This window comes from Eschrichtius robustus, chromosome 8 (assembly GCF_028021215.1).
Source record: "Eschrichtius robustus isolate mEscRob2 chromosome 8, mEscRob2.pri, whole genome shotgun sequence".
Classification (NCBI taxonomy): Eukaryota; Metazoa; Chordata; class Mammalia; order Artiodactyla; family Eschrichtiidae; genus Eschrichtius; species Eschrichtius robustus.
In genome coordinates, this window is record NC_090831.1 from 83,564,411 (window position 1) to 83,575,866 (window position 11,456).

Below are 11,456 nucleotides of genomic sequence, written 5' to 3' on the forward strand. Positions count from 1 at the left end.
AACAATTCGTTATTGATATTTTAATAAATAAGACTTCCAAATGATCTTGCCAAATTATCCCATTATTTAGAAGTAGAAAATAAGAGAAGAATGTTTTCAAGGAAGTTTATCATATCCACCCTTATGTCTAGAAGTTGACAGTGCATTACAATAAAACAATTACCTGAATGCTGAAAGGTTGCCATGAATTAACTGATGTCACAGTTTCTTTATTTTTGTATACAGAAAAAAATTGAATTTTTACAATTCAGCCCATTACCACAAAAATTGGATCTAAAAATATTAGTTGAAATTCTGCAATAGCTTAATAAACGACTGTTTGTAGTGGTAATGGACAAAGAGGCCTTTTTACCGTAACCGTTAGGAAAGATGTACTGTGAAATTTCTAATGTAAAACCTATTTTGTAAATTTGTAATTGAAATATTACTGGAGAGCTATTAAGTTTTGGGGAGGGATGGTCTGCCAGTGCACAATCATAACTTTTAAAATTTAGATTGTATTTTAGTAACATTCCATTATGTTTTTAAAAGGAGAGTTATTAATCTTTTGAAGCACAATTTTCATGATGGAAGAGGTATTGAATTTTGTAGCATAATGGTTAACCACATGAGTTCTGGAGCCAGACTGCCGAGTTTTGCCATCTCCTTGACATTGGACGAGATACTTCTCTGTGCCTCGCTTTCGCCTATAAAAAGAGGTAATACTTCTGCCTACTTCAGGGTTGTTGTGAGGATTAAATGGGAAAGTAACGTGTATGCACCAGGCACAGAGTAAGCACTTAATAATGTTAGTAGTTTTTATAAACAATAAAAATATTTGTGCCCATCTGTGAATAAATTTTGTTATTCTCTTCATTCATGATGTGTAGGAGTAAGTCATAAACCTTATGTTTCTTATGTTGAAGAAACCTAAGTATTCCAGAGGACAGTGCGGATTCTGATCTTGCTCTTGCTGAAATCTAGAGATTTATTATTTCAGCAGTTATATATTAAGCACTGCTTGGTTCTGTGGGCTGTTAGGGAGCCAAGAATACAGAAATCAAGGAAAACTGACCTCTAGGAATTTAATCTTTAGTGGGTGAAGCAAATACGGAGTAATAAATGCCGTGATAGCCATTGGTACACACAAAGGCTGTTGTGGAGGTAATGAGAAGGGTCATTAAACTCAGACTAGGCAAGAGAATAACTAAGTCTTTAAGAAGAATCATAGCTCTAAGGGATATGGATAAAAGGACATGTGGAGCAGGAGGCTGGGAATGGGATTCCCAGGCAGAAAGCTTAGCACATACAAGCATGGCACTCTTGGAGGATTGCTATGTCTAGAGAGGTAAGCAGGTGACAAATCATGAAGAGATGTATGTGCCAAACTATGATTGAAGGATTTTAAGCAGGAAAAAGACAATCAGATTTACCCTTCAGGTTAGAGACGAATGGGACTAGAGGTAGAGAGACCTGTAGAAAATTTATAGTAATTCAGGCAAGATGATGAGGGGCAAAACTAAAGCAATGACAATAGGGAAAGCAAAGATGGAAGAACTTAACTCATCTTGGTAGTCATTTAGATGTAAGGGATGACAGATAAGACCAAGACAACTCCCAGCTGTACTTTTTCCACATCTTGAAGGGTGGAATCTTTTTTTTAAAAAATAAATTTATTTATTTATTTTATTTATTTTTTGGGCTGTGTTGAGTCTTCATTGCTGCGTGTGGGCTTTCTCTAGTTGCAGTGAGTAGGGGCTACTCTTAGTTGCGGTGTGTGGGCTTCTCATTGTGGTGGCTTCTCTTGTGAGGAGCACGGGCTCTAGGCACGTGGGCTCCAGAGCACAGGCCCAGTAGTTGTGGCGCATGGGCTTAGTTGCTCCATGGCATGTGGGATCTTCCCGGACCAGGGCTCGAACCCATGTCCCTTGCATTGGCAGGCGGATTCTTAACCACTGCGCCACCAGGGGAAGTCCCTGAAGGGTGGAATCTTAAGGACAGAATGTCTCTCCCTGGGAAAAGCCAATTATGCCAGAAGTATCTGCTGGAGGGAGAACTAGAGATAAATAACAACAATTCTAACATGAAAGATCTTAAGTGGGAGGCAGAGCCTTGAGAGAGAAGCCAGACAGGAATTGCTTGCTGTGTGTGTGTGTGTGTGTGTGTGTGTGTGTGTGTGTGTGTGTGTGTGTGTGTGTGTGTGTGTGTGTGTGTGTGTGTGTGTGTGTGTGTGTGTGTGTGTGTGTGTGTGTATTAGAGTTCAAGGGGTGTCTAGACAAAAATGTGGCCAACACTGTTAGAAGTTCATGGTAAGTGGGCTACACTGAACTAGATAAACGACATCTGGGTTGGGTGAGTTGGACTCCTCCACCACTAATCTCCCCCTTAACCTCAGATACCTGTTGGAGTAGAGCCATTTCACTAAGTAGGTTTGCTTAGTGAAATGCCAAGATGTACTCTGAAGCATTCTTTTTTTTTTTTTTTCTGAAGCATTCTTGAGGTTTTCTCTTTGATTCATTTGTCCCATACCCTTTCCGTTGTACCAGTCTTCTACTACTCTTGGAAGCAGAGTCTTTTTAGTAATAGGAAGGATGAATCCTGTTTTCCTGATGGATATTGCTGTTGGGATGAGAGGGTTAGGCTATGCAAGAGGAAGGCCAGAAGAGGTTTATTAGTTCCTGAAAGACCTTGGGATATCCTTGTATTAGATTAGGTCAAGGAGTCAAGCCCCCACCCCCCGCCATTCTCTAATCTAATAACAGCATATCCATGGGAACTTTCACAAAATCTCCAAATTGTTTCAAAGGTGCTCCTGAAGACAACTTGGAACTTCCTAGACTAGGAGTTTCTACAAGGAAAGCCTGTGAGAATAATAGAAACTTAACACACCTGAAAGGGAATTGTTCTAAAATGTCAAAAATGCTTATATTCATAAATATTACCACATGATTTAAAATTCGGTTTCCCACATAGAGTGAAAACAGTTTTTCTGCAGTAAGTACCTTAATGACAGAGTTGTTATTACCATACAGTGCCTTATTTCTGTGGTTCTTTCCTGTAAACTTATGAATTCAGTGTTCATTATTTTATGAGATTTCTAAAAGTACCTGACCAAAAAATATCCTCCCAACAAAATCAGTTTGAGATTTAAATGCTTTTGAATTGTCTTGATCATTTAGTAGCTGGATAACTGAAAGCAAACTGTACAGTATTAGCAATGTAAATTTGTATTTGGGGAAAATATCAAGTTACTGTATGTCATGAGCCTTTCAGAGTAACTCATTAATATTTGAAATGTTATTAAATCTGTAAATGTTAAGGATATTCATGTCCAGGTATTCAGAGGATAGCCATCAAGGAAGTCAAACGGTATATGGTTCAACCATTGCTGGAACTCAAACATTGCAAAGGCTATAAAGGCCTTCCTGAGGTATTTCAGTATCCAAACTATTATCATTTTAGTATATAATCAGTTTAAAAACTATCAATGAAATATTTTACATTCTTTTTGTTTTTCAGTCTTTGAAATCTGGTACATATTTTATATTTATAGCACATCTGTATTCAGAACTAGCCAGATTTTAAGTGCTCAAGAGCCATATGAGACCAGTGGCTACCGTGTTGGACTCACAGGTCTAGATGACTGGGAGGTTGTTTTTCTACTCTGTCCTTAACCTGAATATTTTTGAAATCCTTGTAATTCCAACTTTGCGAAGACCTGAGTTTCTCAAAGTTAATGTAGCTACTACGCATGAGCAGAGCTAGTCCTATGTTGTTACTAAATTGAGGCAGAGTTGCCAGATTTTTTCAATGAAAAGGGCTGGAAATATCTTGAAAAGGTTGATGGTCTAATGAATCCTCTTTGTGTGTTCTCATAGATGTCACTGGCTTTTGTCATCATCAGTTTTTTTGGTGAGCACACACAGGCTCTGAATAACTGGTCAGTTTGATAGTTAGGAATTAGTGTATGAAGTTTTAGCCAAATGAGTAGGAATTGTGAGCAGTGCTGATGATAGCACTAGTCTAAGTTGTCCCCTGTGTTGAGCTCTGTGGGGGCAGTTTCATGAGTTTCAGGCCTTCTAGCCAGTAGTTCACTTTTTTACCACATCCATGCTTAAACTTCTAAACTTGTTCACCTGACCCTCATTCACAAAACTGAGACTCTTCAAAATCCAGCTTGAGAGTCACCAGTAAATTCTAAGCTCTCTTCAGTAAGATGTTCTCTAGTTTGTGTGCGATTCTGTGCTCAAGTGAGCTGTTGAAAGGAGTCGGGGTGGGATTGCCAGGGAGTTTGTCTGCAAGAATGGACTACACCGAGGGAAGACAGATACTATACTCTTCTGCTTTGGGATCCTCATGAGCCAGTGATTCTCAGCACTTGGCTAAACATTAGATGAACTCAGAAGGTAGGAAGGGAAGGCAGAGGCAGCTTTTTAAAGATATTAAAGATCCCACCCCAGAGATTCTTGAGTTGATTGTTCTGGTGTGATCCTGTTGTGCAGCCAGTGTACAGCCCTTATCTAGGGTTTCCTCACACCCCCAAAATAGGGTGTCAGCCGTTGAGGAGAGTGCCAAACATGTTTTCAGACCTCTGCAACTAAGCTGTAACTTCATCCCCTCCAATTCTCATTCCTGCTTGATCGAACTCTTGGATCTTTTTGAATGAGAAAACTGCTCCTGTATTATTATGCATTCTTCTCAGCTCTGTGGTTCGTAGAATGAACTACTTTATTCAGCCAGGCTCACATCCTTGATTTGCCCAGCAACGCTTATACATTCTTAAAGGCCCTTTCTGCCTCCAGAACACGGCTCTGATAAATCAAAAGCCCTTTGGCCCTCAGGCTCCCGGCTCTTCCTTTGGCTTTCAAAAACTCAGCTTTGACACTTGAAATTGTCTTTGTTTTAATCCACATTGTCTCTCCCTGCTGAAGCAGCAGCTGCCAATGAGTCACTGAGTAAGCTGCCATAAGCAACCAGGAATGCAAGGAATGAAAAATGTAGCAGTTAATAATTCAAAGATAGTGTTTTATTACACTCACATCAATCACTAGAAAGCACTGTGGTAACTGTGTGGGCGTGTGAGTAGCTATAGTCTCATATAGTTTTCATTCTTAATGTTGGTAATCTTCAGAAGTCTTCTCACCATGAAGAAAAATGTGTGGGAGTTACTTGAACTAGAATGCAGGGTTAACTGAAGTGGTTCATTCATTTAGCACATATTGATTGAACATTTGAGAGATGGAAGATACTGTGTGAGACACTTTGTGAACACTGATCAGGAGAAAAGATAGATCCTGCCTTTAGGGAGCTTATGGTTCAGTATTCCTAGCAGAAGTTGGTAATCAGCTGTGGCACAGCAGATATATAAGTAACATGGATGGATGCATGAAATCTAGCTCTTTTTCTTTCTTTCCAGTTTTATCAAACACGTGTAAGTTTAAGGTGTACAGCGTAATGATTTGACTTACATACATCCTGAAATGATTACCACAATAAGCTCATTAAACATCTATCATCTCATGTAGATACGGAATAAAAGAAAAATAAAAAAATTTTTTGTGCTGAAAATTCTTAGGATTTACTGACTTAACTTTCATATATAATACATCAGTATTAATTATATTTATCATGTTGAATATTACATCCCTAATAATTACAGTAAAGACAACCAGACAGATTTGTTAACTCATTTCCATTTTTAGAGGCCTGTTTCCTCAATGAGAACAGTGTTATATTTCTAATCAAATTTTTTTCTTCTCAGCGTATTAAAAGCAACTAATACTTTATAACTTACATAGGGCAGTAACATCCATTGTAAGTATACAATCTGATGAGTTTGGACACACACATATACTTGTGAAACTATCACTACAACCAAGGTGAGTACATTTCCATCCCCCCTCAAAAGTTACCTCAAGCCCCTTTACAGTCAGTTTCCACCCATCCATCCTCAGGCCTGGACAGCCGTTGATCTGCTTTGTGCCACTATAGATTATACGAAAACATTCAGTGTGTACTTTGTTTGTGTCAGGCTTGTTTGGCTCAGCATATTTGTGAGGGCATCAGTGTTGTTGCTTGAATCAGTTCTTTTTTATTGCTGAGTAGTAGTATATGAATGTGAATATCATATAGTGTGTTATCCATTCTCCTGTTGGTGGACACCTGAGCTATTTCTAGTTTGGGGCTATTACGAATAAAGTGGCTATGAACATTTATATATAAATCTTTATGTGAACATGTGATCTAATTTCTCTTTAATAAATACCTAGGAGTGGAATGACTGAATTGTATGGTAAATATTTGTTTAACTTTATAAGATACCACCAGACTGTTTCCAGAGTTGGCTGTACCATTTTACATTTCCACCAGCAATGCATGAGGATTTTGCCACATCAGTGTCTTTTTAATTTTGACCATTCTAGCGGGTATGTTGTGGTATCTTCTGGTTTAGTTTGAATTGACCTAACCACTAATAATGTTAAGCATCTTTTTATGTGTTCATTTGCCACTCATATTTTTTTAGTGAAAGGTCTGTTCAAATATTTGTCCTATTACTTTTAACAGTTTTGGTTGAGGTATAATTTACATAACCATAAAATCCAACCATTTAAAGTGCACAATTCCATGGCTTTTCGTATATTTACAAAGTTGTGCAATCCTCAGCATGTCTAATTCTATAATATTTTCATCACCATAAAGAAACTTCATACCCATTAACAATCACTCCTCATTTCCCCCTTCTCAGCACTTAGGCAACCACTAGTCTATATTCTGTCTCCATAATTTCCCTTTTCTGGATATTTCATATAAAGGGAATAATACAAAATATGGTCTTTTGCATCTAGCTTCTTTCACCTAACATGTTTCTGAGGTTCACCCATGTTTAGCATGTATTAATAATTCTTTACCTAGTTTTGCTGAATAGTATTCTGTTGTATGTATTGATATATACCACATTTGTTCATTTACTGATTGATAAAATTTGGATTGTTCCCACTCTTTTTTGTTATGAATAATGCTGTTAGAAACATTCGCCTTCAAGTCTTTGTGTGGATATATATTTTTCATTTGTCTTAGGTAAGTACCTAGAAGTAGAATTGTTGGGTTATATGCATGCAGCTGTCATCCCATCCCAGCCTGAGGATATGTTGGAGGCTCACTGTTATCTCATCCCCATATCACTATGTTAAGTTTCTGCTGTTCTGTTCACCTGTTGCTTAGCACAAGTAGTGTCTCATCCTCAGGCTAGCTGTAATGTTTGGCCTAATCTGGTTGCCCCCAGGATGATACTTTTTCCAACAATACCCCTGAGCATGAGTTTTCTTACATTTTGCTCCAAATCAGTCCAGCCTCTGCAGCAGGAAGGCTGCAGATACAGCCTGCCCACTCTGGTAGAATTACAGTGCCACCGACTTGGGAGATTTCTGGGGAGAGGTGGAGCTGCTCCAGGCTGAAGTGCTGGGCTCCCACTGATTTTGCCAAGATTCAGTAGGTTTTCTTAAGTAAATGTCGCCTGTTTGTTGCATGCCTTTGGTCAGTTTCCAGTTTTGAAATGATAGTTTTGTCAAATTTTATCAGTATTTTGTGGGGATGAAATTTGCCATACTTCTTACCCAGTTATTCCTAAAGTCTCACAGGGCTGCTTATTTTTAAATTGGGTTGTGCATCAGTTCATTATTGAGTTGCAAGAGTTCTTTATATGTTCTGCACACAAATCTGTAATCAGATATATGATTTGCAAATACTTTCAGTCTGTGGCTTGCCTTTTCATTTTCTTAACAGTGTCTTTGAAAGAGCAAAAGTTTTCAATTTTGATGAAGTTCAATTTCCTTATTTTTTTCCTGTTTATGCTTTTTGTGTCCTAAGAAATCCTTGCCTAATACAGAGATCTTTCTCCATAGCTCTTACATTTAGATCTGTGATACAATTCGAGATACTTGTTGTATATGGTGTGACGGTAAGTATTGAGGTTTATGTTTATCCATATGACTCTCCAGCTTATTTAGATCATTTGTTGAAATGATTCTCTTTTCCCTGTTGAATTAACTTGGCATTTTGTTGAAATTAACTTGGCATTTTGTTGAAAATCAAATGATATGTGTGGATCTGTTTCTGGGATCTATTTTGTTCCATTGAACTATACGTCTTTACTTATGCCAATGTTACATTGTCTTGATTGTTGTAGATTTATAGTCTTAAATCATTGCCTTCAGTTTGTTTTTTTTTTTAAAGATTTTTTTTAAACACTTTTTAATTTTATTTATTTATTTATTTATTTATTTATTTATTTATTTATTTATTTATTTATTTATTTATTTATTTATTGCTGTGTTGGGTCTTCGTTTCTGTGCGAGGGCTCTCTCCAGTTGCGGCAAGCGGGGGCCACTCTTCATCGCGGTGCGCGGGCCTCTCACCATCGCGGCCTCTCTTGTTGCGGAGCACAGGCCCCAGACGCGCAGGCTCAGTAGTTGTGGCTCACGGGCCCAGTTGCCCCGCGGCATGTGGGATCTTCCCAGACCAGGGCTCGAACCCGTGTCCCCTGCATTAGCAGGCAGACTCTCAACCACTGCACCACCAGGGAAGCCCCTGCCTTCAGTTTTGAAAAAAATTTGCTGGGCATAGAATTCTACATTGTAATTTTTTTTCCTTCAGTACTTTAAAGATACTGCTTCATCGTCTTCTCTCTTACATAGCTTCAGGCAAGAGGTTTGCCATCATTCTTTTTTTAAAATTTTTTAATTGAGGCATAATATTAGTATACCATAAAATTCACCATTTTGAAGTGTACTATTCAGTGTTTTTGGTATATTCACAAGGTTATGCAACCACCACGACTCTCTAATTCCAAAACATTTACACTACTCCAGAAGGAAACCCCATGCCCATTAGTAGTCCCACCCTGTTGTCCCCTTCCCCCTTGCCCCCGGTAACTGCTAAACTACTTTCTCTCTCTATGGATCTACCTGTTCTGGACATTTCATCAAATGGAATCATAGAATATCTGTTCTTTGGTATTTGGTTTCTTTCACTTAGCATGATGTTCTCAAGGTTTATCCATGCTGTAACATAGTAGTACTTCATTTCTTTTTATGGTTGAATAATATTCCATTGTATGGATATACCACATTTGTTTGATGGGCATTGGGTTGTTTCCATTTTTTACTATCTTAAATAGTGTTACTGCGATCATTTGTGTACAAGTCTTTTTGTAAAAGTATGTTTTCAATTACCTTTGGTATGTACTTAGTAGTAGAATTGCTGGGTCATATATATGGCAACTCTGTGATTAACTTTCTGTAAACTACCAAACTTTCTCCAAAATGGCTGCATCAATTTACATTCCCACCAGCAATGCATAGAGGTTCCGATTTCTCCACATCCTCACCAACACATGTTGTTCATCTTTTTTAATATAGCCATCCTAGTGACTTTGTGAAGTGGTGCTTCATTGTGGCTTTGATATGCATTTCCATGACTATGTTCAGCATCTTTTCATGTGCTTATTGGCTTATTATATATCTTTGGAGAAATGTCTTCAGATCCTTTCCCCGTCTTTAAATTATTTGTCTTTTTATTGTTGAGTTTCAAGAATTCTTTTTAATATGTTCTGGATTCTTAGACCCTTATCAGATATATGATTTGCAAATATTTAAATATTTTCTGGGTTGTCTTTTCACATTTTTGATAAGTGACTTTTGTAACACAAAAGATTTTAATTTTGATGAAGTTCACTTTTATCTGTTTTTTTCTTTGACTTCTTGTGTTTAGGTGTCATCTGTGAAACCATTGCCTAATCCAACGTTAGAAAGATTTACACCTATGTTTTCTTCTAAGAATTTTATAATTTAAGCCCTTACATTTAGGTAAGGTCTTTGATCCATTTGAAGTTAATTTTTATGTATAGTATGAGGTATCGGGGTCCAAGTTCATTCTTTTGCATGTAAGTATCCAGTTGTTCCAGCACTATTTATTGAAAAGACTATTCTTTCCCCCATCTTCCTTTTTTGAAAATCAGTTGACTATAAATGTATGGATTAATTTCTCAACTCAGTTTTATTCCATTGATCTATGTCTGTCCTTATGCCAGTATCACACAGTCCTGATCACTATATGTTTGTAATATGTTTTGAAGCTGGGAAGTGTTCTTGGCTTAGAAATGTAGGAAGTTTTCCATGGCACTTGACCTAAAGATAAGGTGATACCAGTTTGTAAGTATTAGCATAGCTTTACATTTTTGTACACAGTAAATGATGACGTAATCCAAATGGTAGGAAGATCCTTGATTGGGCACTCTTCCACTATTAGAGTTGACAAATTTTTGCTTGATAGTATTTTCATAAATACTATACTGTACTTTATCATGTCTAGCAAGGTGATACCTCAAACCATGTTGATGGTTGCTGGTATTTGATTTGTTAGCTGACAGTCAAGTCAGGACAGCTTTTAAAAAATCTTCCTTTGAAGATATCCCATGCTCTTGGATTGGAAGAATTAATATTTTTAAAATGGCCCTACTACCCAAAGCAGTCTACAGATTTAAGGTGATCCCTATCAAATTACCCATGTCATTTTTCACAGAACTAGAACAAGTAATCCTAAAATTTATGTGGAACCATAAAAGACCCAGAATTGCCAAAGGAATCCTTAGGAAAAAGAACAAAGGTGGAGGCATAACCCTCCCAGACTTAAGAAAATACTACACAGCTGAAGTAATCAAAACAGCATGGTATTGGCACAAAAACAGACATATGGATCAATGGAACAGAATAGAGAGCCTCAAAATAAACCCACACACCTAAGGTCAATTAGTTTTCGACAGAGGAGGCAAGAATATACAATGGAGAAAAGACAGTCTCTTCAGCAAGTGGTGTTGGGAAAGCTGGACAGCCGCATGTAAATCAATGAAGTTAGAAGTCTCCCTCATACCCTACACAAAAATAAACTCAAAATGGCTTAAAGACTTAAGTAGAAGACATAACGCCATACAACTCCTAGAAGAGAATATAGGCAAAACATTCTCTGACATAAATTGTAGCAGTGTTTTAAGTCAGTCTCCCAAGGAAATAGAAATAAAAGGAAAAATGAACAAATGGGACCTAATCAAACTTACAGGCTTCCTTTGCACAGCAAAAGAAACCATAAAACGAAAAGGCAACCTACAGACTGGGAGAAAATATTTGCAAATGATGCAACCGACAAGGGCTTAATTCCCAAAATACAAATACAGCTCATACAGTTCAATAACCAAACAAACAAAAAACCAACACAGTCCCATCAAAAAATGGGCAGAAGACCTAAATAGACATTCCTCCAAAGAAGACATACAAATGGCCAATAGGCACATGAAAAGATGTTCAACTTCCCAAATTAGAGGAGAAATGCAAATCAAAACTACAGTGAGGTATCACCTCACACCAGTCAGGATGGCCATCATTAAAAAGTCTATAAATAACAAATGCTGGAGAGGGTGTGGAGGA